Raw genomic sequence first — 25,356 nt, forward strand, 5'->3', positions numbered from 1 at the left:
TTATTTACTTTTTTCCTATCTGTCCTCTACATTGTCAGTTTTAAAATTTTCTTTGTCTATCTTTATCCAGATGTCTAACCTTATTTTTTTATTTCCTGTCTTTCCTGTGACACATTGCTTTACAATTTTTTCTATATCTACTTTCATCCAGTTCTTTATTTTTTATTTCATTCTAGTCTGTGCTGTACCCTGTTGCTTCTTAAATTTTGTTTCTGTGTCTTTATTTAGTTTGCTGTTCCTGTTTTTTTTCCCCCTTTAGTTCCTTAATCTTGTTGCTTTTTAATTTTTTTTCTACGTCTGCTTTTATCTAGCTCCCGTCCCTATTTTTTAGTTCTTTCTTGTTTGTTGGGTACTCTCTCAATTTTTCAATTTTCTTTCTATGTCTCAGTTTATTTAGTTTGCTGTCCCTATATTTTAGTTTTTGCCTTTTTCAATTTTTTTTATGTCTACTTTTATCAAGCTGTCTATCCCTGTTTTTAATTCTTTCTTGTTTGTCACATACCCTGTTGCTATTTAAATTTTCTGTGTGTCTTTTATTTTTTTCCCCTCTTCTCTTGGTTCCTCCTGAGGCTTTGGAGGGTCTCTTTGGCGCACACTGTTAGCTCTGGAGCATAATTTGTACCCCTGTCATGGTTTAACCCCAGCTGGTAACTAAGCCCCACCCAGCCGCTCGCTCACTCTCCCCCGCTGGGATGGGGGAGAGAAGTGGAAGGGTATAAGTGAGAGAACTCGTGGGTTGAGCTAAAGACAGTTCAATAGGGAAGGCAAAAGCTGTGCACACAAGCAAAGCAAAACAAGGAATTCATTCCCTCCTTCCCATCAGCAGGCGGGTGCTCAGCCATCCCCAGGAAAGCAGGGCTCCATCATGCGTAACGGTGACTTGGGAAGACAAACGCCATCACTCCGAACGTCCCCCCCTTCCTTCTTCCCCCAGCTTTACATGCCGAGCATGACGCCATACGATGTGGGACAGCCCTGGGGTCAGCTGGGGTCAGCTGTCCCAGCCGTGTCCCCTCCCAGCTCCCTGTGCCCTCCAGCCTCCTCGCTGGTGGGGGGTAAGAGGCAGAAAAGGCCCTGACTCAGTGTCAGCACTGCTCAGCACTCACCAAACCAGCCCTGTGTTACCAGCACTGCTTCCAGCACAGATCCAAAGCACAGCCCCACACCAGCTACTGTGAAGAACATTAACTCTCTCCCAACCAAAACGCCGGCCTTCGTGCTTTGTGGCATCGCTGTTTCCAGGAAGGGTTGTGTTCTCTGCTCAGTGCTTTGCCCACTGTAAGCTTAAGGCAGCCGAGCAAACTCCCTCCTTCTCCTCTGGGCTCCTTTATGCCTTCTGGTGGTTTGCCCCGCCCCTTTCCCAGGGGATTGTGGGAAGGGTGGTGGGCGGAGCCCGGGCTATAGGAGCTGCAGCCTCTCCTCAGAGAGCTCACTCTGCTCCTGGGCTTCTGTGGTGTCTGTGTTCTGCTGTTCCTTCAGTCAATTGCAGCTTTTGAGCTGTCTGAGCTATTTGGGTAGGTGTGTTTTGACATTTAGAGAAATGCAGGTGTCTGTTTGAGGTAAGGGCTTCAGGACCAGCCGAGGTTCAGCAGCATATATAGTAGCATAGTGTCTCTCAGGGTATGGGACAGCTCATTGCCTCTCCCGATCACCCACAGAGTATACCATGTTTTCCTTAGAACCTTTGCAGCTTGTGGCAGGTCCCTCAGAGATTATAAGCATCAGGATTTCACTTATTTTGTGGGCCTGTAGCAGAGCTTGGAGTCTGTGGGAAGAGGGAAGGTGAGGTGCTGGCAGAGCACAGGGCGCGGCTCGGAAGAGCAGCTCCTGAGGAGCAGCTAACGTGGTGGGTTTGGGGTGCAAATAGAGGGAAGGAGTGGGCTTCCTTCCCTGAAAGTTCAGGACAAGAGAAGGGGTTTCTAAAGTTTTGGGACCAGGGGGTGGTTGAGAAAGGGAGGTGGGTTCATCAGCCTTTCTCAGATGGGTTTTGCAGTTGTATTTGGGGTTTGATGAGGTCTGTTCTGTTTTAGCCTCTCCACAGGTGACGGGAGGTATGACAAAGTCACGAGAGATGCAGCGTAAACTGTCCGGGCCTCCGCACCACAACGTGCAGGGCCGAATGTCAGACAAGTCCTGTCTCGGAAAGCATCAGGTACATTAAAATATACTGTGTATTTTATCAGAGTGCCTTCATTGGTAGCTGTTGATGAGCATAGAGGAGGATGTTGTCAGATCTCTGTATAAACTGTCATGAATTAGGCTGCCATGATATAACTTGTCTTGTCACTTCTTGTGCTAATCGTGAAGTATGAGGACAGTCAAAGCTAGAGGTGACACCGGTACTTTGGACAATTCCATTAAGATATGTGTGGAAAGAGGAACCTGAAGTCTGCAGTGAACAGAGGGAAGTGCTGGAATATGGGCTGTTTTGCCGTGCTGCACCTGCTAAGCCGTCCTTGCTCACAGCTCTGCTGTACAGCATTTCCCAACTTGTCCTTGCTCACAGGTCTTTGAGGGTGTTAAATGGATGCTTCTGCCAGAGCCTAGCAGCCAGGTTAACCAAAGCCATCATATTACTCAGACTGGCCGTTGCTTGGGCTTGCCTAAACTGCTGTTTATGGTACAGAATGGCCTCCCAGGTGTAAGCTATTGATTGCATTCACAACAGGTGGCTTCTGAGGAGTCTCACCTCACTGCTCTGCAAGAAGGTTGTGTGATGCTAATTGCTCTGACTCAAGGGCAAAGCCATTACAAAGTGCAATTGCACAGTTATGCTGCCACAGATGCCCAGCCAAGTTCTTTAGAGTTTTAAATAGGATGCAGTTGAGCTACCTGGGCTACACCGATCCAGAAATAACAATAGTGAAGAGTTTCTGGTTCAGACAGAGAAATAATTTTGTTCTCCTTTAAAGACTTCAGCTGCCCTTATTTGTAAGATTTTAGGCATGTTTATTTAAGTACTCGTGCTCTAGTTGTGCCCAGTGCCACAGCCCCTTTGCAGCTGACTTGAGGGGCTTGAGGAACCAGCACACCATTTCCTGCTGAAAATTTTGTCTGACATAATTTCTGAAAGAGCTACACTTTCCAATGGAAAGCACTTTCATACCCTTTTGACTAGCATTCATTTTATGCTTATATTGTGTGAAAATCACATCTAGAGTCCCTAATTAGGATTTAGGATCCCATTAGTCAAGCTGATCTAATGACAATGAGACATCTGATAATGATGAGACAGTGGAAAAGAAGCATTTCTTATTAAATAGCTCATTTATGTTTTCCAAATAGTCAACAAACACTAATGAACAAGTCCTCCCCAGGCCTCCTTTGAGGAAAATAACTATGGGTAAGGTGCTGAGTGTTATTATTTGTCCATTTCTTTCTGTGACCACCAGAACTAACAGGTTGGCATTGTGGCTGGTGTTGTACATGGTGCATATCACCTGAAACTTTTGCTGTGGTACTTGTGGAGAGGCTTTATGTGGAAATCTTTAATATCACAAGCAAAAAAATGCAAGAAGCCCATCATCGTTAACAGCTTCTGTGTCCTGGAGACAGTCGGCCTTATTGGAGAAGTTTTTAGGTTTTTGGATAATACCTTGTGGGAGATGCAACGGGAGGAAGCTGAGGCTCTTCAGCGAGGGGAGGAGGGCACATGTGGGAGAATTTCCTTCTTGTTGGTTGGGTCAGAAAGAATGGAGTCTTATAGGGAAGTAATGGGGAAGTGGATTTGGGAGAAAGTGCGCTGTTAGCCTCTGTCAAGTGTAATCTGCAGCAGGCAATTAGCAGTGAGCTTGCTAACCAAGCACCAAATGAGGATGGATCTGGGGGAGGGCTGTGAATTCCCTGCTAATTCTTGTGCTCATTATTCTCCTGGGGAAAAGTGAGAGCCGAGCCTGTGCTCCAGTGTCTGTGCTGGTCATGCCTCCTTCTGGCAGAGTGATTTTATTTTTCTCTTTTGTGAGTATTCTTAAAAGATACAACTTGAGGTGAGGGAGGAGAGTTTGTTTTCCCAAGGAGCTGCTGCCTGTCCTTTCTGCCAAAGGTCTGTTGTGGTACCTTCATGAATTGCTGCATCTTCTCCCACCTACCAGGCCTGAACTGCTGTCTGAGAGAGTTCAACAGCTTCTGTTAACAAAGTCCTCATGGATGGCCTGCTGCTTCATTAGTGCAGGATGAATCATGCCAGCAGTGCCTTCCCCACACCATGTGGTTCCCTAATGTACTGGCCCTGATATCGTGCTGACAGACAGCAGGTGCCACTGGATGGAAAGTGAGAGGTTTGAAAAGCTGCTTCCTGCCAGCTGGACACGTGCACGTTTGAGTCATTAAGTGGCTTTTGCAGGGTGGTTTTCTGAACTGCGAAATGGTTCAGATGGGAGTTTGTGGTACCATCTGGGGTAAGAGATGAGCAGATTTTGGTTTCTTTCATTTAAGTTTGAGTCCCTCCTAATCCTTTGCTTAGAAATAACTGGGGATTGCAGTGGCTGTTCAGACTATACAGAAATACAACTATTCTGTGTTCCCAGATGGTAGTGGTCCCTCACTGGGGGACTGCCACCGCTTGGGGTGAGCGGTTGTTCCAGAAAAAGTAGCATCTCATTTCTCATCTGCTATAACGGAGTCAAAAGTTCTGAAGTGCTTCAGCCTGACTCCTACATTGCTGCTGCCTGACCTAGGTTAGCAAATGCTGAAGATACTGTCTAGTTTTACACAAACAATGCAATCAGCCCCCTTGAGAGATGAAGATTGTTCATATGCTACTCAGAACCAGCTGAGCTATAAGCCTTCAAAACGCTGCAGGTTATGTGGGTATGCAAAAACGTTCAGCCATTGTTGATGCTTAGCTGCTCAAAACTGCCCAAAGGTGCACACGGAGGAAGGAGATACATGTTGCAGGTGTGCATGTAAGCCTGGTTGCTAGAAGGAAAGTAAGATATAAGCTTTAAGTGGTCTCTGGCATCTCAGTAAGGGGACTGCAAATCTGCCTGGTGCTTACAGCACACAGTGATCTGTGACAAGTTCTGAGGGTAGCTCTCAGGCCAAAAGTATTTGGGAAATCATTGCTCTCCGTGTTTATATAAGAGCCACAACCAGTTCAGTACTGTGGGTGAGGCTGGGACTAATCCAGAGTGCAATATCTAGTAGTTGTCCTGACTTACGGTATGTTTGCAAACCCATGGGTGCAATTACTTTTGCCCAAAAATTTATATGATGAGTTTTGCTTCATTGTAGTGAACTATCCACGAGCAATTTAAAATTTGATGACACTTGTATATAATTTAAAGTAGTTCTGACACTTGTATATAATTTATGATAGTTCACAAAATAATTTCTGGTTTGTAAATTGGAGCGTACAGTGCAGGAGCACATATGCAACACCTGCACTTGGATCCCCATTGCTTAGCACTGGCTGGCGTTGCAGAGACAGCCTGCTCTTTGTGCACTTTGGAGTGTGACCAGGTCAAACATTTCACAGCAGAAAGAGTTTTCTAGTGCAGCTTTAAAATGAACGAGAAGATCCTTAGCTGATACGCAAATAAAGGAATCATCTCTCATAGGAAAGACTTTTTTTTTCCCTACTGAAGAATTGAAACTTGTTTTGCTGCTTAGAACAGTCACATCTCCAAAAACTGCATGTGTTATTTGGCAAGTGCTGTCCAAATCTGATAACCTTGGCAATGTGTTGCTTTGGAATTCTGTTTCATAAGATGGCGTTTGCAGAGTTACTGTTGAAATCCCAGCTGAAGGAAGTAACACTCTCATCATTCCTCTGCCCAATAAAACATGCCAATGGAAGGAGGAAAACAGCTGGCAGACAGAGTTGAAATCTCCTTACAGCCAGGCTCCTGAGCCCATCCTCCCTGCTTCCGAAGAAGCTTTTCAAAGTATGAGGGATTTTGAATGGGGTTAGCTAGGAACTGGGAACATGATCTTTGGATATGTCTAGTGAACCTTTTCGTGGCAACTTTGTCCTGGCTGGTGGGGACATCCATGTGATGATGGTGGCCGTGCAAGCTGCAGTGAGTTATATCTGGAGCTGTAGGACCACAGCAGTGGCAGAGTGCATGTTCAGCACCATCAGCTAAAAATGGCCTTTACTGCCTTTTCTCCAGCTTTGGAGTCCTTTGAGAGCCCGTGGCAGAGGAGAGTGGGATGGTGTCATGGTGCAGAAAGCTGGTGTGCGTTTCTGAGCAGTTTGTCTCTGGACTTGGTTGTGTGTCTCCTGCTCTGCACAGCCATATGGTATCAGCAGTGTCTGCTCTGCTGAGAGCTGGGGTGAGATTCACGCCATCTAATCCAGCCATGTAAAGCCAGACTGGGATGTAAATGGGACAGCTGGGGTACTCTGGAGCCAGTGAAGAGAGGCTGGCTCCTCTCTCTCTCTCTGGATATCTAACTCAGGGTTGGATGATTCACCTTACACACTGGAGAACCAGTGCAGACTGGACACTCATTTTGAGGTGGCAGAAAAAATGCTAGAAATAATACTTTATAAATGTAGTCATTGCCTCAGAGCTGTTTGGTATATTGGTAGCTAACACTCCTGAAAGACCACCAGCCATCAGCACTGAGACCACTGTCTCCTGTTCATGCTATCCCCAGTAAATACTCTTCTAGTGACCAAGTGATGAGTACTGATTAACATGCACTTGCTCTTTTCAGTCTTAATTTCTTTACAGACCAGGCAAAGGCTTAAGCCCCCGGGTTTGTTTTTTGGACTGAGTGCTGGACCCAGCACAGGTGAACATCAGTGCCAGGCTCTTATCCAAAGGCTTCCCCTGCACACAGCAGTGTTTCTGTCGAAGCAGGCTTGAGCACTGTGAGACCTCACTGGTTTGTGGTTTACTCTCCTGTTCGGTCCCTTGTGCTGGTTCTGCAACCCCATAATGAAAACCAGCCCTCTAAAGTCCCCCGTTGCTTGGTGCAAGCGTTCATGGTGATGGAGAACCTGTTGTGAGGGAGTGTAGGTCTGTGTTGGGGAAGACTTCACCACCACTTACAGTAGTCCAAAACCTGGCATCAGCTGTAGAAGAAACTATTGGTAAAGAAATTCTCCAGGCACCCTCTGCTTATGTTACTCTTGCCTGCTGTATCCCGCTGCTCAGACTCGGCATCAGTGGAAATCCTGACTCTGTTGTATCTGCCTGCTGCTGCTGCATGGCTATTTATCTCCCCATGGCTGTTACTGGGGCTTAAGAACTTGGTTTATTTAGTCCCTGAGTCTGCCCTCAACTGTGACAATATCAAGGATTTTTCTGCGGTTTGTAAAATTGCCCATTCATATAAATGCATCTGAATTGTTTCCATGGGAACAGGGTGCTCAGCTTGCTCCATGCTGGGAAATATGATTTATATTTATGAATAAATATGAAACCTTGCTACCTCGAAGAGCCTGGGCTGGAAAAGGAGCGACTGCTGGCTAATAAGTAGTGTGTGAAGGGCAAGGGCAAGACCTGTGTCAGTGCAGCCAGCAGAAAGGGCAATGTTTGGGTGAGAAGAGGCTCAGACCTGAGCTTGGTCTGAGCCCTTGGGTGTAGCATGCTTGGAGCTGGACTCCTGACGATTTGAGAAGATTTGGACTTTTCATTTTCTGATCATGAAATTCAGCAAGGTGTCATCGGTCTCATTGTCACCGCAGTGTTAACTGGTGTGATGTGTTGTAAAAGGCTGGTCTTCCATGTTGAGGGCACAAGGGTCTGAGGTGAAGGTTTTTCAATTATTTGGCAGTTCGTAAAACCAGCCTGTGATTCGAGAGAGAGCATGCTTTTGCAGCAGGTCTGGAGACAGAGGAAAAAAGGGCATGATGTCCTTTTAGTATGGAGCAAGGCAGGTGAGGAGCTTCCCTTGGAGCTGGAGGCCACGCTGGGAATGGGATCAATTTTTAAAGTGTTTTGCTTAAGCTTTATGTTGGAGAGAATTAAACGTAGCAACGAATCATTCTGGGAGATCTTGTTTTTTCTTTAGAGGATAGTGTCCATAGGAGGGTACAGAAGCACTTGAATTCAGGTGTCTGCATCCACACACCAACCAGGCAGCCTGACCAGCTGGGTCCTGGTCCCCTTTGCAGCCAGCTGCATCCATGACAGTTGCAACTAGACAGGTAACCTTGCTGTGAAGACAAGCTGAGAGATTAATTTCGTAAACTCATTTTTGCTTGTAAGTGTTTAACCGTAACCTTAATGAATCACAAAGCAGCCAATAAGAATGGCATTAGCCTTGGGGGTTTTTTGTTTTTTAGTTGTTTTTTTTTTTGTTTGGGTTTGTGTTGGTTTTTTTTTTTGTAAAAAAGTATTTTAGTATGTCCCGAGACTTAGCTCCCTTAACACTGGCAGTTAGGAGTAGTGCCTATGTAGAGCTCTGCAGTGGGAAGCTTAATACACAGTTTAGCTGTGATCTTTACAGTCCCCTTGGGATTCATGGAATTAGAAAGATAGTTGTAAATATATCTTAAAAGGCAGCTGTAAATGTACAGGACCAACTCTCCTGCTGTATCTCTGGAGTCTTGATGCAGATACACCAGGGATTAGCTTTCCCTTTCTAGCTTATTTCTGTACTCTCAGAGGAGTTGTGAGAATTCCAGTCATTCAACACCTTTTCACTGTCACTTCATGTCATTTATCTTCCTAGCAAATGACTCACTCCTACAGTTAAAAGTTGCAGTAGCTCCAGGGCACCCAGTTCTGTATGTCAGGGAGAGTTGTAACTCCTGCACAGCAGGGCTGCAGCCACCTCGGATAAATGCCTTGAGAGTACTCGTCATCGAGCACGGGACCCTTATTTTATGGTAACTTTTTAGGACACTACCTTCCTCATATTGTTAACTATGTCCTCGGCCGCCTCCTCTGACTGCCTCCTGTTTTCTCCATTTTAATCTTGCTCTTTTTCTCTCTCAACTCAAACTCATGTTTGTACCGTAGCTCTGTCTCAGCCTCACCGCTTGCCCTGCCACTGGGTCTGTCTGAGCCTGGGTCGAACCCATGGTGCTTGATAACATCTGAGACAAGTCAGCTATCCCTACTCCCAGTTCTCAGTCGTATGTGGAGTGATATTTTTCTGGCTTTACTAATTCCAGGGAGTGTTAAACTTGGAGATGAGGAGTAAAAACAGAGCTGAGGAATAAAGCACACGATAGTACATTTGTTACCTTGCATCCATGTTAAAACAGAAGAAATGGTTGCATACTAGAACTGTTTGCTGCTTTTAATGAGAGCTCCGATTTTTCCAAAGGGGATGCTCATGTAAGCAGTAGAGATGCACCATGGTATGTTTAAGCAGCAGAGGCCAGCAGAGGGATCCCCTGCTCTGCTGCTTTCCTCCTTCGGGTTGTTCTTGCTTTGTTGAGAAATTCCATGTATGACAGAAGTAAAAATGCAAAGTGATGGGACGGCATCCGTTGTCTGCTGGTGCAGCCAGGCTATCAGAAGCAGCCTGTGGGTGATGCTCCCTGTCTGACCTAACCGCCACCCCCTTGGTGCTCTGTGTTTGTTCCTGCTGACTTTTATTAGCTGATCAAGCTGGGATTGATTTACCAGAAGGAGGGAAAGGCTCTCAAAAATCAGAGTGTCTATATCCTTCACCCCGTTAGAGCTGGTGTGGTGCCCATGTGCCACAGATACTGTGCAAGTATGGAGAGTGAGGATCAGTTCAGGAAAATGGAGTTTTATTTTCCATTTCTCAACACAGAAGAACTACAGTAACATGGGTCCTTCCAAGTGACAGCATAGCCCTCTTATATGCTTGTGGCCTGGGTACCAAGTTCCTGCTCTGGAGCTGTGTAAGGGCTGGAAATAGCAGGTGAAGGCATGAACTGTTCCCTCTGCTCTTTGTCTGCATCACAATTTTTGCAAAGGTCAAACCAGTACCAACCCAACTGCAAATGCAGTACCAACCCAATTCCCGTTATCTCAGCTGAGATTGTTGCTGATGGCTTAGTGGGTGAAGCAGCACTGAGGCTCCTCGGAGCCACTGGCTCGCATCCTAGCAGGGCTGACTCACCGGTGCTATTTGAAGCTGGATCCTGCTCTTTTCCTTTGAGTCGTCTTTTAGACGAGAACTTAGTCATGCTCCTTTTCCCTCGTCTGTGGTTACAGAACGACCAAGCGTGTTGCATGCTGTGCACTGGTGGGATCATGCTGGCACATGTGGTGACACGCATGCACTGCCTGTGTACCACACGTCACACTTGGGTGTTGGCTTTCCTGTTGTGTGCCACCCTGGACATGCTGTGGTTTTACGCTCACAAGGGCAAAGGATTTGCTTTGGTGTAAGGGGTGCCTTGAGACCCAGCTGAAGGTCATGGCTCTGTGATGTTTAACTCCTGGTGAGAGGAGGTCTCCACTGCACTGCTCAGTGCCACGTACCCCTGAGTCCTGACCCCGACACCACCTCACTTCTCAGCCTTCCTTGCCCTTGGAGCTGGCTACCAGCTCAGAGATGCTGAACTGCTTTTCTTCTCCAAGGATGCTATTTTTCCCCAGTCTTCATAATCTTCTCCCTCTTTTTACCTGCGTTTCCTCCTGATGTCCATTGTTCCCATGAGTAGAGGTCTGGGCAGCAGCTGCCTAAGCCAGTGCTGCTGAAGCCAGCTTCTGCTGCACGTAGCCTTGCATTTGCCTTCTTTGCCTTTGAGACATAACAACTCTGAATTTTTTACATCCCTTACACCCTTTTAAAGACAGCCATCTCAGAGTTTCATAAAATGCCTCCACAAATCATGATCACTGTTAAACAAATGCTGTTTTCCTTTTGCAGCAGCATGGCTGTTTCAGGAATGGCATGCAAACCCCTGAAATTTCTCTTGAAAAGCCATCATCAAACAGCCTGTCTCACCCTGACATCCTGAAGACCACAGGCTCCTTAACACTTGGTGCTTTTTGGCACCCTGATTAGTTTGTGGCCGTTTTTTGGTGTGTTGTTTAAGATGTGTTTTGGCAACATGCCTAGTTTGTAGCTGTTCTTCTGTGTGTTATTTGAACTTGCATGAAAATACATGTGATCTATTACTAGCAAAGCCCAGTGACAGACCAATAGCACAATTTATTATCTCCTAGAACTAGAAAACAGCTTCTGTCTCTGTAAAAGCTTATCTCCCATCCAGTATCTTTAATTCTTCCATCTAATAATAATTAAACATATCTTTGAGAACATCTTTTATCTTAAAACTTGTGGGTTTTAAGCCCTGGAGGACAGTTTAATACTTAAAGCAAAAGCTGCACACCTCTAAGACCACCAGGTCTGTGTTATTCAGAAGAGGTAGTTTTTAAATATTAGGGTATGTTTTCAGGGTTCTCTGTAATAGAGGCACATACATTTGGGAGCAGAAAATTGCCTAGCCATCGAAATTATTTTTTTAATTAATCTATATAAGGCAAAAAGATAATCTGGGCCATCACTAGATTAGGAGGCATTTAAAATCTTGTAGGACCAACTAAACCGCATGTAATTACAGATAGTAAATGATTTGACATGTGTCTCTGCAGCAGCTTCTTCAGATTTCAGAACAGCTGAGGTTTTACTTCTTCATTTTTCTTCTGTAGATACACAGAGGCTTTGATTCACTTTATCAATGACTTGCAGCAATCTGCTCTTGGTAGCATGAAAAACAGTGCCACACTGGAATTTCTTATCTGTTTGTAAAACTGCAGGCCAGATTTTCAAAGGCAAATGCTTTTGTGCTTGCTGAACAGGGCAAAGGCAGGCAGGTTGGCAGGGATGCAGCCCTGTGAGCGATGCTGTATGGCAAGCCGGGGTGTGGCCCTGCCGCCGTATTTTGGGGGAATTTGGCCTATTTTGCCCTGCTCTGCTGGTGAAGTGCTTCCCTGACTGTAGGAATGTTTCTGAGCAATGTAGAGCTGCTGCTGGGATGAATAATTCAGAGTAATTGGCCATGGTAAAACTTTCAACACTCAATCAGATTTTTAAATTTTTTTTAAATTCAGGCTATTGCTGACCTAATTTATCTAGAAGATGAACTTAGGTGATCTGTACAGACAGGGATTAATTTCATATATTCATATATTCATTCATATTCATTCTGGCTGCTCTGGCTTAGCAAGGTCCTGCCTGAAGAGTGAGCCTGGCCATCTGTCTGGAGCTACCACCCAGTAAGGTGAGAGATGGGAGAGTCCCAGGCTGTCATGGACAGGGACCCTGCTCACGTGGGCAGTGATGAACAGCCCCAGGTCCTGTTGTGCCAATTCTCCTCTGTGGGGTAGTTCATGGCATAGGGGCATGGTGGGTGATGAGTTGGTGTGGTAAACCCTAGAGCCACCTCACCTGTTTAATGAATTTGTTTGAGAATCCTTTTCCAGTTAGAAACCAGAACTAACGGGGGAGGTAAAATTTGATTCAACCATCTCTCATCCTCATGTCAGAGGAGGAGAAGAGAAATAAGTGTGAGAAGATGCCTTGAGCTTTCATTTAAAGTGACTTTGATTGTCCTATTGAGCTGACATCCCACACTGATGCATTTCTACACTTGCACATTTGAGTCATGTCATGGTAGTTAATCAAAACTACCTCTAGTACTACTGCTGTTCCTGTGAACAGGCTGATAAAATCTAGGAGAAGCCATAAGGCTGTGTAGTTTGCAATGCAAAATGTTACTGAGCTCAGCTTTTGTGACCTGTGCTGTAGTCCTGCTTTATTTTTGTGCTTCTTGCTGCTCCGTGCAACTCAGCTGCCAATTGTACAAGTCCACCCCAAATCCTAAGAATTTAATGTCAGTGTGCTTACAGACAAGTAGGCTGGCTGGATTCTTGGTGTGGAGGATCTGCTGAGGGTGAGCCTGAGCTGTGAATTTAAAGGTCTGTGTGCTGCTCCATGAGCAGCTTGTGCTCGCCCTGGGTTGCACAGCTGGACTGACTCTGGTACCTCTGCAAGCTCAAGTATCTCAGCATCGCATTGCAGCCTGCCGGTACCCAGCAGGCTCTGCACAGCACTTCACGCTTGCTTTGGGTTCACCGTGAATATCCATGTCACTGCATGTTTTATGTTGATGGTAAATGAGGTCAGCTGTAGGTTCTGGGGGAAAGGGTAGACTTGGCTTTATTCCCTTTGGAGAAATTCTTGGTGTTTTTTGTAACTCCCAAATCTGTGTGTGGCCTAGGTCCTACTTAGCTTTAAGTTGTGTTGTTAGGGCACTAGCCACACTGTCCCAAAACTTTCTGAAACCAAGCTAAACAGCAACCTTCTTTCTCAGCTTTCAATGATGCTGCTACAGTCACATCTCCTTTTCCCACACCTTCATCCCATGGCCTTTCATGTTGCAATTCCCAGCTGAGGGTAGTCCAAAGACCAGCAGAGTCTGGGGAGAGAAAACACTGAGTACGTGCTCAAAAACACTGTTGCATTTTGTAATTCCTCCTTCTTGTTGAAAAGGTTTGGGGATGTGTTCAGAGCTATGGCCACTCTGAAGGTCTCTTTTGTAGTATGTAGCTGAGCCCTTCTGCGCTACAGAAGAGCTAAAGTGTGTCCACAGCTTAATATAAGACTTTATTTTTCATGGGAGTGTTACAGGCCAGGCTGTGGAGCTGGTTTCAGTGCTCTGGGGCTTTATTTTAATGGGGGCTATTAAAAGTTAATTCCAGCAGCATCTTGGGAGTAGTAGCTGATGTCTTTTGGAGCAACCATAGCCCAGATAAGACGCTACAGAGTCTAAAGAAAGATGTTGCTATATGTGCCAGGCAGTCCCTGTAGGCTGGTGGCATCCTTTGTCTACCAAATTTTGGCTACTGACCATATCTGGCACAGCTGTACCTTTTTTAAAATATTTTTTTAAATTTTTTTTAAAGCTTAGGCACCAGAGCCTTGTGAATTGAACAATTTCCTGCATGATCTGTGCTAGAAATCTCATAATTTCTTCTGTACCTTCTTATCTTTGTTATAGATCTGTGCATAGATCAGTGCAATTGTTTATATAGAGGAGATCAAGGTGTTATTGCAATTTTCTTCAAAAAGCTGTGAGCAACTCCTGTGATCTTCTGGTCAGTCATAAACTTTCTAGCTGAAATCCATGTTTGGTCATATCATTAAAGTTCCTTTTAGTGGGTTACAAACCCCAGCTCAGCTGGGGGCAATTATTATCTGATATGTACCCTGAGTAGAACATAATTATACCTGTCACTAAGTGGCACTGTGTAAATTACTCTTTAATTGCTACACATCAAATCAGCAGCTACCCAGTCATTTTTCTGTGAAGATAGAGTTCCAGTATTAGCATCGTCACTCTGGCATCTGCAACATCTGCCTTCACCCGATTTCTCATTTGTTCTCTTCAGTGCTTAAGATGTAATTTTATGTGATGGAACCTTTTTAACATATTTGGCATTTGTCCTGTAAACCCTCTGTTGGCCTTAAATATAGTGGTAGAGAGTTTAATGTTAAAAACACAGGGAGTAATATAGAAGATGTGTCCTTCAAGTACTGCTGTCAAGATAATTATTGCATATCATCTGGGGCCAAAACCTCTCTTCTGGCTGTTGATAAAACAGGGGCCATCACAGGAGCTGAGGAATGCAATCCTTTATCATGGTTTAGTTGGGCTATGCTTTTTTTTTTGGCTTTAGTATGGGGTAGATAACCACATTTGAGCATTATTAATGTGGGTGCACTTGAGCCCTCTTAACCCTTGATAAGTTAGGAGTGAGCAGAGAGGAGGAAAAACCTGGTCACTGTGGTGCAAAGCTGTTTATCTTATCTGGGAACATCTGGAGGCCAGGCCTTGGACCAGACTGCTTCATGTGGTTGCGTTCCCGTGCGCTGGCCGTGTTTGAGATGGATTGACACGCATCCTGCTTGTTCCTGCTGCCGAGGCTGGGGCAGGTACACTCGTGGTCCGTGCACTGCCCTGCTTCTGGCTCCTGGGGAGCCTTCCCCAAACCCACTCTGCAGCAGCAGCACTGAGCGTTTCTCACCCCAAATAGTCTCGCATGCTTTCTACCTTGATGCTGACAGATTGAGAAGACATTTCAAGAGGCTCAGTTGTATGGCGTTGGGGAAAAATCCAGATGTGGAGTGGAAATGTGAGGGGAGTGTATTTTACAGAAGAATTGCTGGAGGACTTGTTTTGTCCAAAATGGGGGCTTTGCCCCTCTTTTGTGGCACAATAGATCGTCGTGGTCAGTAGCTGTGCTGGGTCTGGCTGGGATGAAGTTAATTTTTCCCATAGCAGCCCTCATAGTGCTGTGCTTTGTATCAATAGCTGGAAGGGTGTTGATAACACACCAGTGTTTTGGCTGCTGCTGAGCAGTGATCCCACAGCATCAAGGCTGTCTCTTGGGAGGGGACATGGCCAGGACAGCTGACCCAGACTGACCAAAGGGATATTCCATACCATATGATGTCCACTCAGTAAAAAAAAAAAAGCTAGGAGAAAGGAGATGGAGGGGGCATTTGTTGTTTTACGGCATTGGTCCTCTGGAGTAACCACTGTGCATGCTGGGGCCCTGCTTCCCGGGGTGTGCCTGGACATCACTGCTGATGGGAAGTAGAGAATAAAATATTTTTGTTTTCCTTTTGCTTTTCCATGTGCAGCCTTTGCTTCTGCTTTCATTAAACTGTTCTTATCTTGACCCACAAGCCTTTTGTTATATTTTCTCTCCCCTGTCCAGTGAAGTGATAGAGCAGCTTTGGTGGGCACCTGGCGTCCAGCCAGGGTCAACCCACCACAGTAGCATGGATGGCTGCTGGAGTGAGATGTTTGGTTTTTTTATGCTTCTTCCCCTCTTTCTATTGCTGACACCAGATACCCTTTGGCAAAGAGCCTGCAAGGAGCAGCCAGGGCTAGCAGCCAGCCTGCCCTGGTTTTACATTCCAGGGCTGTAATTTCTAAAGCAGTTTATGCCGTGAATTGTGGACAGACTGTTCAGAATAACAGAAGGAACATTTCCAGTTACAGAAAACCCCAGCAGTGTGCTTACTTTTCAGTCTCCTGCCTCAGGGAGCAAGGCCCACAGCTGGAGCAAACCTTCCTATCCAGGGAAGGTGCTGCTGCCCTGCCCCAGAGCTTGGGCATTAAATTCAGTGTTATTCATTCAAAGTGTATGTACCTATATGTTATAATCAACATAGAAGTGCAGTTGAAAACCAACTTTTCAAATTCCTTGCAGTCTGTGAGCCTCCCATCATGGGGTTTTGATTTGGGTCCTTTCTGGTGGTACTTTCTCCGAGAATTTGCTATCTTACTGAGGAAAGGCTGCATCAGGAAGACCCCAAATGGACTTTTTAGTTTGCTCTTTTTCATTACCTTGTTTCTTTTATCCTGCCCTTGTCTTTGGTGCAAGGCTTTCTCACAATGTATGTGCTGAGTCAGGGGTTGAGGGCAGGCAGTGAATCTGTGGGTGCTGGGGAGCTGGAGCATTAGCCTTGAGCTGAGCCAGAAGTCTGGCCTGGGACTGGCTTAGGTATCACAAGATGGTATGAGAAAATAGACCTGGGTTTCTCTTTGTTGTCTTTGTCATGTTTATGACCTAATCTGTGCAACCTGAGGGGCTAGAAACTTAATGGGATATATTTTCTTAAAGAAAGATGAGGTTTTCCAACAGACCAGGGATTTCAGGGACCAGAGTGTTTAAAAAAAATCAGTCTACATCTGAGTAGAAAACTGTGGGAGTTGGTAGCACAATGTCCTGTTGTAATCCTGATAGGGCAATGACAGATCTGGTTTTAAAAGTCCTTGATTTACATCTCAATGGATTCATTATTTCTGCCCTGTGTATACACTAAATAACATAGATGGACTTCAACATTCATTTTCCATATATTTGATTCATTTAAATCTCAGTTGGGGTGCTATTTAAATGATGAATTTAATGTTATACAACACTGGAAATTCAGGGCTGTGGCTAGGACTCTTGCGGTTTATAGCTGTAGACGTTTACTCCAGACACTCTACCCCTAAATGAGACCTCAACACACTGTCTAATACATTCAAACCATGAAAATCGTTGCAGACTAACTGCATAAATGTGCACCGTTAATGAGAAGTCTTGGCAAACTCAATGCCTTCGATAATGAGCTGCTTCTATCTGCCCTATGGAAATAAACCAAAATGTGGTCGCTGGTTCCCAGCTCTGATGGCTTTTTTCGCCCAGCAGGGTGATTTGCCATGGTGAGGCTCTTCCTGCAGTCTCTGCCTCCTCCAAGGGAGGGGTTGCCTTATTCTCACCTAACCAAACACTGAAGCCGGTCACTTTATTTACCTTGTGGATATGATCATACAGTCTCCATCCAAAGATGATGTTACCTTTTTCTTCTGACTCCTCTGTGCCAAGAGATCCAGGATAGCAGTGAACCTCCTGGAACTGTAAGAGACATAAATCTCTATAATTACATGAACCAATTTTCTCAGAGTACCCTTTGAAAGGTTTCTCACTGTCACCAGTGACAAGTACAAATCTGTGAGCTCCCTCAGACTGGTGCCTTTCAAAACCTGCCACAGTTTCCCTTCAGACTGCTGCCAGGGACTTACTGTCAAGTCGACACTTATTAAACACAGACTTCTGTAACCTACAGCTGGCAAAATTTGTCCTTACGCTCTGCTGGGAGCTCAGTGGGGCTTTTGGTGGCTGGTTGCATGAGCCAGTTTTTTACTCAAGATAAATTTTGTTTCCCCAAAAGAATACTGACAAATTCCTTCCATTCAGGCTTTCTAAATTAGACGTGGATGCAAGGAATATAATTACTGTGGGCTGGGTGCCATTTTTTGGTAAATATTTGCCAAATTAAATGTAGTGTTTGCTTCTGCTGTTTTTTGTGACCTCCTTTGTGGTCAAATCCCCAAACATTTGAGTTAATACGTTTGCTGGCAGGAATGCCTTTGGGAGAAGCTACTGTGAGTGATTATTTGCAGGAAGCAAGTGTGAAAAGTTTCATCAGAAATCCAGGTCTGTGAGTGTTTCATCCATTTGGGGACCAGTAGCAATGCCATCTGACACTGGTGTCCAGCCCAAACTGAGCAACAAAAATCAGAGCGTATGTTGAAGAAATACCTGCTTGAAATGAATCCAGTTGAGAAAATAACTGGGTCTTCTGTAAATCATGAAAGGAGAGGAAGGAAAATACATGGAAGAAATTGTCTGTTTCATTCTGGGACATGGCTATGGCCACCTTGCACTTGCTGATTATAGTTATTTTACACTACTTTGATGCCCACATATCTCTTCTGGATGCAAAAGAGCCATGTCACAGGATGGACAATTGAGTTCGGGATCCAGTTAATAGCATCATGACGGATGCTTTTTCAGTCATTAATAGGGCAAATGAGGATTGTCTCCGTTGCATGAATTCTTGGAACTTGTCACTTCTAAAACACCATTTATACATCAGTTGCCCAGAGCATGAAGGTGACTGCTATCTCTGTAGTGGTGCCAGCAAACTGTTCCCATATCTGTACTTTTTTTCTTCTCCATACTCATTAACCGAGGGGCAAAAAGTGTTGTGGGACACATACATTATGCTAGTAGTTCATTGAGTTGTTTGACTTCTTGGGGTCTGACATATGGAAGATAAGGAGGGGACAGCATCTCCTAGTGTCACTTGCTTGTGCCTTTTGATTTTTTTTTTTCCTTTCTACTAAGCCTGTAGCGTATCCCTGCCCTGTACTTGTGAGCTCAAACTGGCCCTGCACCTCTCTGCCAGCAGACTGTGTCCCTGCAGAGGGAGTAAGGAAGGAGCCTGAGCGAGCCCAACCCTCTGCAGAGACCCAAGAGGGTCTCACTTGGTGTTATCCCATGAAGTCCTGCCCCTCGATTCGGGTCACCTCCTGGCAGGGGAGGTTCATGTTTGAGCCAGTATAAGATGATCTTTAAATTGCTGTAAAGCAGTTGGACTCCAAAAGTCCAGGAGACTTCAACCTGTCCTGTCCCTGCAGTATGAGATAAAAACCAGAGTTTGTTCCACTTGTCGGGCACATAAAGACCAGAATTCCAGAGTGCGAATCGTGCGGGAGTGCTTTGGGTACTGCTGCCTCTGGAAGTAAATGATACCAAGCCACTAAATTCTTTCAAATATCTATTCCGTGTGACATCAGTGCTGGCACTAGGATGCCTGTGTGTTGTTTCTCTCACTGCTGTCTGCTTTTTCACTCTGCTTTTTGCAGTCCAAAAGTCACTAGTGTTGCTCCTGATTGGAATAAAACAAAATGCAGAGTCCCATCAGAGACTTAGGATCATTTGGGGGTTGGGGGGGCGGGGAGAGAAAGAAAACAAAAACCTGGAATAAATGTCACTGCTTGTGGGAGATGAAACCAAGAGCCCTCTCCAGAGCAGGTGCTGTGTGAGTGTGGGTTTCTCCCAGTCTCGCTGCTGGGCCAAGCCCTCCTCCTCGCACTCCGCAGGGATTTCAGTCCTTGCTCTTTCTTGGATGGAGAAAGAAATTCAACAGGCTGGTGACTTCATAAGGTGGAAAAATGTCCATTTGTGAGAAAGTTTAAACTACCAAGCTCTTCTGAAAAGGCCCATATTGGATGCCAAGGTAATGTTTCCATAAAACATGACATTCCAGGATGACTCCTAGCTAAAAAAATCACTGACGATAACATCTGTTCCTCTAGGGAAGGATTCAGATTCCTTTTCCTGATGTATATGGTCTTGGTTTCTAGACATCTCTCTACTTAATCTGTTCTCATTGCTGTAGTAGCACCAACAGCCAAAGCATTTGATATCTGTCTCTTGACACCATGCCTTGAAATGGTAATTTGTTCCTCAGGCCTCAAAAAAGGCAGGACCTGAATGCTTTCTTCATCCCACTGTCCTGGGGCCAGCTTGTCCTGCTGGCAGGAGAGAGGACTTTATCCCCTGTACTTCTAGCCCAGAGCTGCTGATGGATATCCGAACCTGATGCAACAGCCCCAGCTCTGCAGGAAGGTTGCCCTCGAAGTGCTTACAGGGATTTGACTGATCGGTGACAGTTTTGAAGATTACTCTTCATGTAAATGTGGCTGCCTGAGGAAACAGAAAACAATGCCCTTCCTTTTTCTGTGGGCCATGCTGAAAAACCTCGGAGTTATTTTATAGGTAAAATATATAGTAAAATTAGAGGTTGATCTACAGCAGTTTTAAAATTGCTACAGTATGCTTCTCTGACTCTGGATGAGCTTCCATGTCTTAAGCATGTGGCAAATCTTTTTGCTAGACTCTTGAAGCAATCTTGTGCTGTTAAATACTTTAGTTTGATGAGAAGAGCAAGGCGCCAGGAATTAGGGAGACAAGTGAACGTGTGTGAGACTGCAAAAAAAGGAGCATGCTTTTGAGGAGGTACCCAGCATTTTTGCTCAAACTGCAGTGCTGAGGAAGAGGGAGGACAAGGGCGGAGCTGGGTGAATAATTGGACAGACAGCTCTCCGTGCTTTCAAAGTGCTTTGAGGGTGAATGAAAATCTTGAGAAATGCATTTTGCACCCAGCATGGCTATGAGATAAAGCACAGATTTCTGTTGTGCCTGTGTGAGTAGAATAGGCACTGTCAGTCCTGCCAGCTGTTAACGTGCTATTATCTAAGCAGCTTCAGATACAACATTGTTATCTAATAATTAGTTTTAAAGTGCTTATTTTAAAGCTTTCCCACCCGTGCACACCTGCTGTTTCTCTACAGTAGCTTCTTTAATTTCTGATATATTGAATGCCATGGGGATTGTCACAGAAAACGCTAGTAGTCAAGAGAGAAAAAAAAAAGAAAGAAAACAAAGATTTTCTCCCTCTGTGTGCTGTCTCCTGCTTTCCCTGTCTGTATCTCTGCCAAAATGGGCAGCGTTCATTTCACACCCAGGTGAGCTGGGGCTCTGAGAGATGTACCTGTGCGTTGCAAAATGTGGGCAAGGACTCGAGACAGCAGGAATGCGCAGTCCTACGGGGGCTGATCCAAAGCCTGCTAAGGTCAGCAGGATGCTCTTCACTGTCTGCAGTGGCCTTTGAACTGGTCCCATATTTATTGTGCTTCAAATAATAATGATTTGCTGTAAGGCCCTGGTGCATTGAGCTGCAAAGTTGTATCAAGCTCTTTTATCGTGGCTTGGTCCAGCAAGGTACAATTGCCTGTAGGATAACCACATACTGTATGACGCCAATTATACTGATTTACTGTTGCTGTCAGGTACTGACTAATAGTATTCAGGCTCCACTAGTTACAGAGGGTGCACACTGTTCCTGCTATATTGGACTTCAGAACCAGCCACACTTTAACTCCTGTGCTATCTAGAAAATTATGAATCAAACTAAAGGATCAGATATGTTGATGCAGATCCATCCCAGAGCTGTGTGTGGAGAGCCTTCATTAGGTCTAGCCCCTACTGAGAGGCAAGTCCCTCTCGGGATGGAGAAGAGGCGTGGGGTGCACTTACAACATCAGCTGTAGGAGGGCATGGACACTGAGGTCACCTGCTTGAGGCTGGGATGGGGTCTCACCCCCATGCCTCGGGCTGTTAATGGACCGAGCTTCTGGGCCACATTGGATCTGGGCAGTCTTTACATCCATGTTTACATCCCCGTAATTATAGGTGTAGCAAAGTACTTGCAAGTGGTGCTTTCCCCACCCTATGCATGCAGAGGCAGGCCCTTGTTCCCTGCTTGCTCTGTACTGTGCGTTGAGCTGGGTTTGCCAGTTGTAACAGCGCTTCTGGCATTGCTGCTGTTGAGGTTTTTCCAATGTAATGGATGCAGTGAACGTAGAAATTCACTGTAGCCCAGTATAGCTTTCTGTTACAGGAATGATGAGGGACATTGTTCCTCCTTGTGGGGGTGTTTAGGTGCTGTTATTACAAGGCTCTTGTATTCCCCTGGCTTTGCTAAGCTGGTTTGGCACCTTGCAGCAGGAGATGCTTAGAGGCTGTGGGGGTGATGCTAAGCAGTTGTGAGATAGATCTCTAGGAAAGTCTTGGAAAATTCCTTGGATGAAAGTTGGTGCGAGTGGCTCTTGATTGTCTCCCCATGACCCTCTACCCAAAGCATACGCTTGCTCTTTCCAGGACTGAAAGAAGGCTCTGTTATCTTTGCTGCTGATCCACCAGGAATGTTAACAAAGCCGCCTCAGAGCGGGTTAGGAGCAACGTGGTGCTTTTGCTCATGTGCACAGCCATACGTGTGCACTGAATGCCACACTCGTCTGCCTGTCATGCACAAAAGGACTATGCAGTTGCTCTTCCAAACACTTTCACACCAACATGACCACGTGCATATACCCACTGTTACGCATCCACCCTCCTACATTGTTATTCTGCTGTCCATAGACAATTTTTGCTTCCCCCATCAGTAGGCATCATGAGTCCCTTCCACCCTCTGCCACACAAGCTCTGCACAGCCCCAAATGAGAACTACAAATTTAGAAGTACATAAATAAATAAAATGGAGACAGAGAAACCTCCACAAGAGTGCTGCCTTGGATGATGCCAGAACAATCCTATTCTGCATCCCCTGCCAAGAAACATTTGCCATTTAGCTCAGCTTGGGTATATTTGTCTCTTATTTAAAAGAGCACCCTTATAACCATCACTTCAGCTCAGGGGAGATGTGCCAAGGATAACTCAGCGTTGTCCTGGCTCTGTGTGAGTGGCAGCATGCTGAGCAGTGTTCACATTTCAGCTTGCCTCCTGGGAGGGCAGGCTTTTCCTTAAGCTTACCCAGGCCCCGCAGCGAGGAGATACTAAATCTCTCAGGGTTTAAGCTGTCTTGCATCATGCCAGGTAGATGGCTTTGGCTCAGCGTGGCCTTGGGCAGAGCTCTCAGCTCTCCCTGGCTTGTACCCCAACGTGGCTTGCTCCCTTTCCCAACCAACCTGGCAGATCCTCTCTCTTCTTGAAAATTATTTCGCTCAGAAATAAAGAAAACATAGAACTGCGTGTTAGTTTATGCTAAAGAGAAGGTCCAAGAGCTATACAGTGTACTGTTGTTTCGTGCATTGATCTCAACGGACTTCAGTAAGGAAAGCAAATATTGTGAGGTTTTCTTTATCGACAGGGATGCGGTGGTATTTGTTCAAGGTCCAGTCCTGGGAGGGGAGCTCACCTTCCTGCAGGAGAGGCAGAGGGGACATGCTGACACACTGTTCCTCCTGTTTGCAGCTAAGCAGCTTGAGATATGTGCTTTTCTGGAGGAGTTTGCTAACACCCAGGAGACAGATATCCACAGCCCTTCTCCATCCCTGTCTGGCAGACTGCTATCCAAAGCTGCAAAAGTCGTTTCCGCCATGCACACCATCTCATTTCTCTGTTTCAGAACTGTGCCAGGAGGTTTGCTCTGGTCTGATGTTCCCCGCTCCTCCCCCAGATGAGCGCTTCTGCAGTTTGCTGAGCTACGGCGGGGAGTAACACATACAGATGCTTGCAGGCTTGTGTGGAGAAGCCCCGTGAAAGGCAGTTTCTACAGTTTCTAAACCCTTCAAAGCCAATTTTCAGGTGCAGCTTGTAGGCTTGGCTATGGGCAGCTGCAGTGGGTGTTAGTGCAGTGCGGGGTAGTGCTATGGATACTTCAGGCTCCCAAAGCTGCAAATTCAGCTTGCCTCTCTAAGGAGAAACAACTGCATTTAACTAGTACTGGGGTCATGTGATATTAGCCTGCTTTCCTTAGCCAAGATATGCAAAGCGATAGCTAATCCATTTGGGCAGCATTTTTTTATGTCACTGATGGATTTACCTGATCAGACAGAGAAGCTCAAAATATGCCAGTGCAGCTCTTCCATAAGCACATATCCAGAGATATCCATTCTTTTCACAGCAGGGCAGAAAGGCTGCTTTATTATTTATTGGGGGAAAAAAAAAAAAAGATGGATATTTACCGCATTGACTCTGGAGGCAGCTGCATAACCTGGCTTGGGCAGAGCAGAGCCATCCCAGGGAGCTGCTAGCAAGCACTGTGCACAGAGCGAGGTCTCTCCTGCTGCAGAGACGTCTCCTGCCACCTCCTCGCTCAGGGACACAGATGATGTGTGCTATCTGTGTGCGGACATCTGACACCACAGCACCAGCTTTGTACAGGATTAAAGCCTCTCTGTAGTAAATACCTTTGCTTTTAACATTAGCAACTGCAATTTGTTGTTTGTATCACAGCTGCTTTTGAAGTCATCGGTCACCTTTGTGGCCCCGCTGTACTGAACATCTACCCAGGCTTTGCAAGAGGTACTCAGTGTCCTGGGGAATTCGTATCCTAAATAGGCAAGAGGGACAAAGGTTGGGCGAAAGAAAGGGCAAGTTAGTGACGAGAATCTTAAACACAGCAAAATTAATCGACTGGCCTGGGTTCACATGAAAGTCTGTGCTGGAGCCAGAAATGTCTTCAATTTCAACTGAGTGTCTTCAGCACATGGCCATTGCTCCCCTTGGTTCTGTGGGGACACGCTGATTTCCTGGTGTGCGGAGGGTACAGGAACCACCTCCTGCCCCTGGGAAGGGTATTTTGTTGTTCAGGTGTGGGGATATAGGCTGGGCTTTTGCTTTTCACCACCAAGGCTTTGAGGAGGTTTTTTTCTTCCAAGAAAAATGTCTAAAGCAGGTATTCGTGATTCTTCCAAGATAATCCCCAAGCACTACAAACCTTGGTATTAAAGTCTATGGGCTTCTCTTTGGAGTCAAGGATTTTAATAGTCTCGTGTTGCCGTAGAATGGGAGAAAGATAACTTTTAGTTCTCTGGTGGCTGAGTACAGCTCCTTCATGGATTACAATCAAACTTTTTCCTTTGATCCGGACAGGGAGTCTTAGGGCGGCAGCTGCATGGATGGGATGGAGCCCTCTCCCAGCTGGGCACGGGCATGGCCCTTACCTCCTAGCCCAACCTCCCTGGGCAAAGGCAACCATAAAGAGCAACTGCAATGGGGTCTGCATGAACACCAAGTGTCCCAAATCCCATGGCTGGTCCTGCTGCATGGTGCTTTGGCGCCAGTTGTTTTCTCTTAGAGGTTATTTAGGTTTTAGCTCCATCCATTGATGAGGGATAGCATAAATTAAAGCTCCCCTCTTGCTGTGGTGCAGGAGTCTGGCAGCATTAGACATTTGCTTCAGGGTATGTTCTATTGGAGGTTGGCCCAAAAGCAGATCTTTTCAGACATAGGTTTCAAAGTGAGGAAGAATTTTTAGACAGCAGAAAGCCAATCAAGCCCCAGCAGCTTACAAAGATGTTTTCTTATTTCCTTAGCTAAACTAAATCATAGTCAACCCACCAGCTAGCACTGATTAATGAGGGATTGCTAAATGGGAAACTGCTCTTACTATTTTTTGTCCATCAAAAAAAAGCCAGGGACACAATGATGTTTTAATGAAGCCAGATGGCCAAAGCTGCTGTACTGAAATCCTGCCACGAAGGAGAAGGCTGGAACAGCACAGGAAGGTTCAGCACAGGCTGCCCTTAAATAGAGGAAATGTACCATTTTCTGA

The 25,356-nt window shown here is 45.6% G+C and overlaps 1 long non-coding RNA gene across 1 annotated transcript; it reads left to right on the forward strand.

Annotated features, from left to right (window-relative positions):
- The first annotated feature begins 1,445 nt into the window (after positions 1–1,445).
- LOC148056460 (uncharacterized) lies at positions 1,446–24,080 on the forward strand. Its single transcript, XR_015703342.1, has 3 exons — positions 1,446–1,514; positions 2,031–2,152; positions 23,206–24,080. It is a non-coding gene; the product is annotated as an uncharacterized LOC148056460 (long non-coding RNA).
- Positions 24,081–25,356: the final 1,276 nt, after the last annotated feature.

Source organism: Nipponia nippon, unplaced genomic scaffold (assembly GCF_047370975.1).
Source record: "Nipponia nippon isolate SJK-2023a ecotype South Korea unplaced genomic scaffold, ASM4737097v1 scaffold_14, whole genome shotgun sequence".
In the NCBI taxonomy this organism is placed as follows: Eukaryota; Metazoa; Chordata; class Aves; order Pelecaniformes; family Threskiornithidae; genus Nipponia; species Nipponia nippon.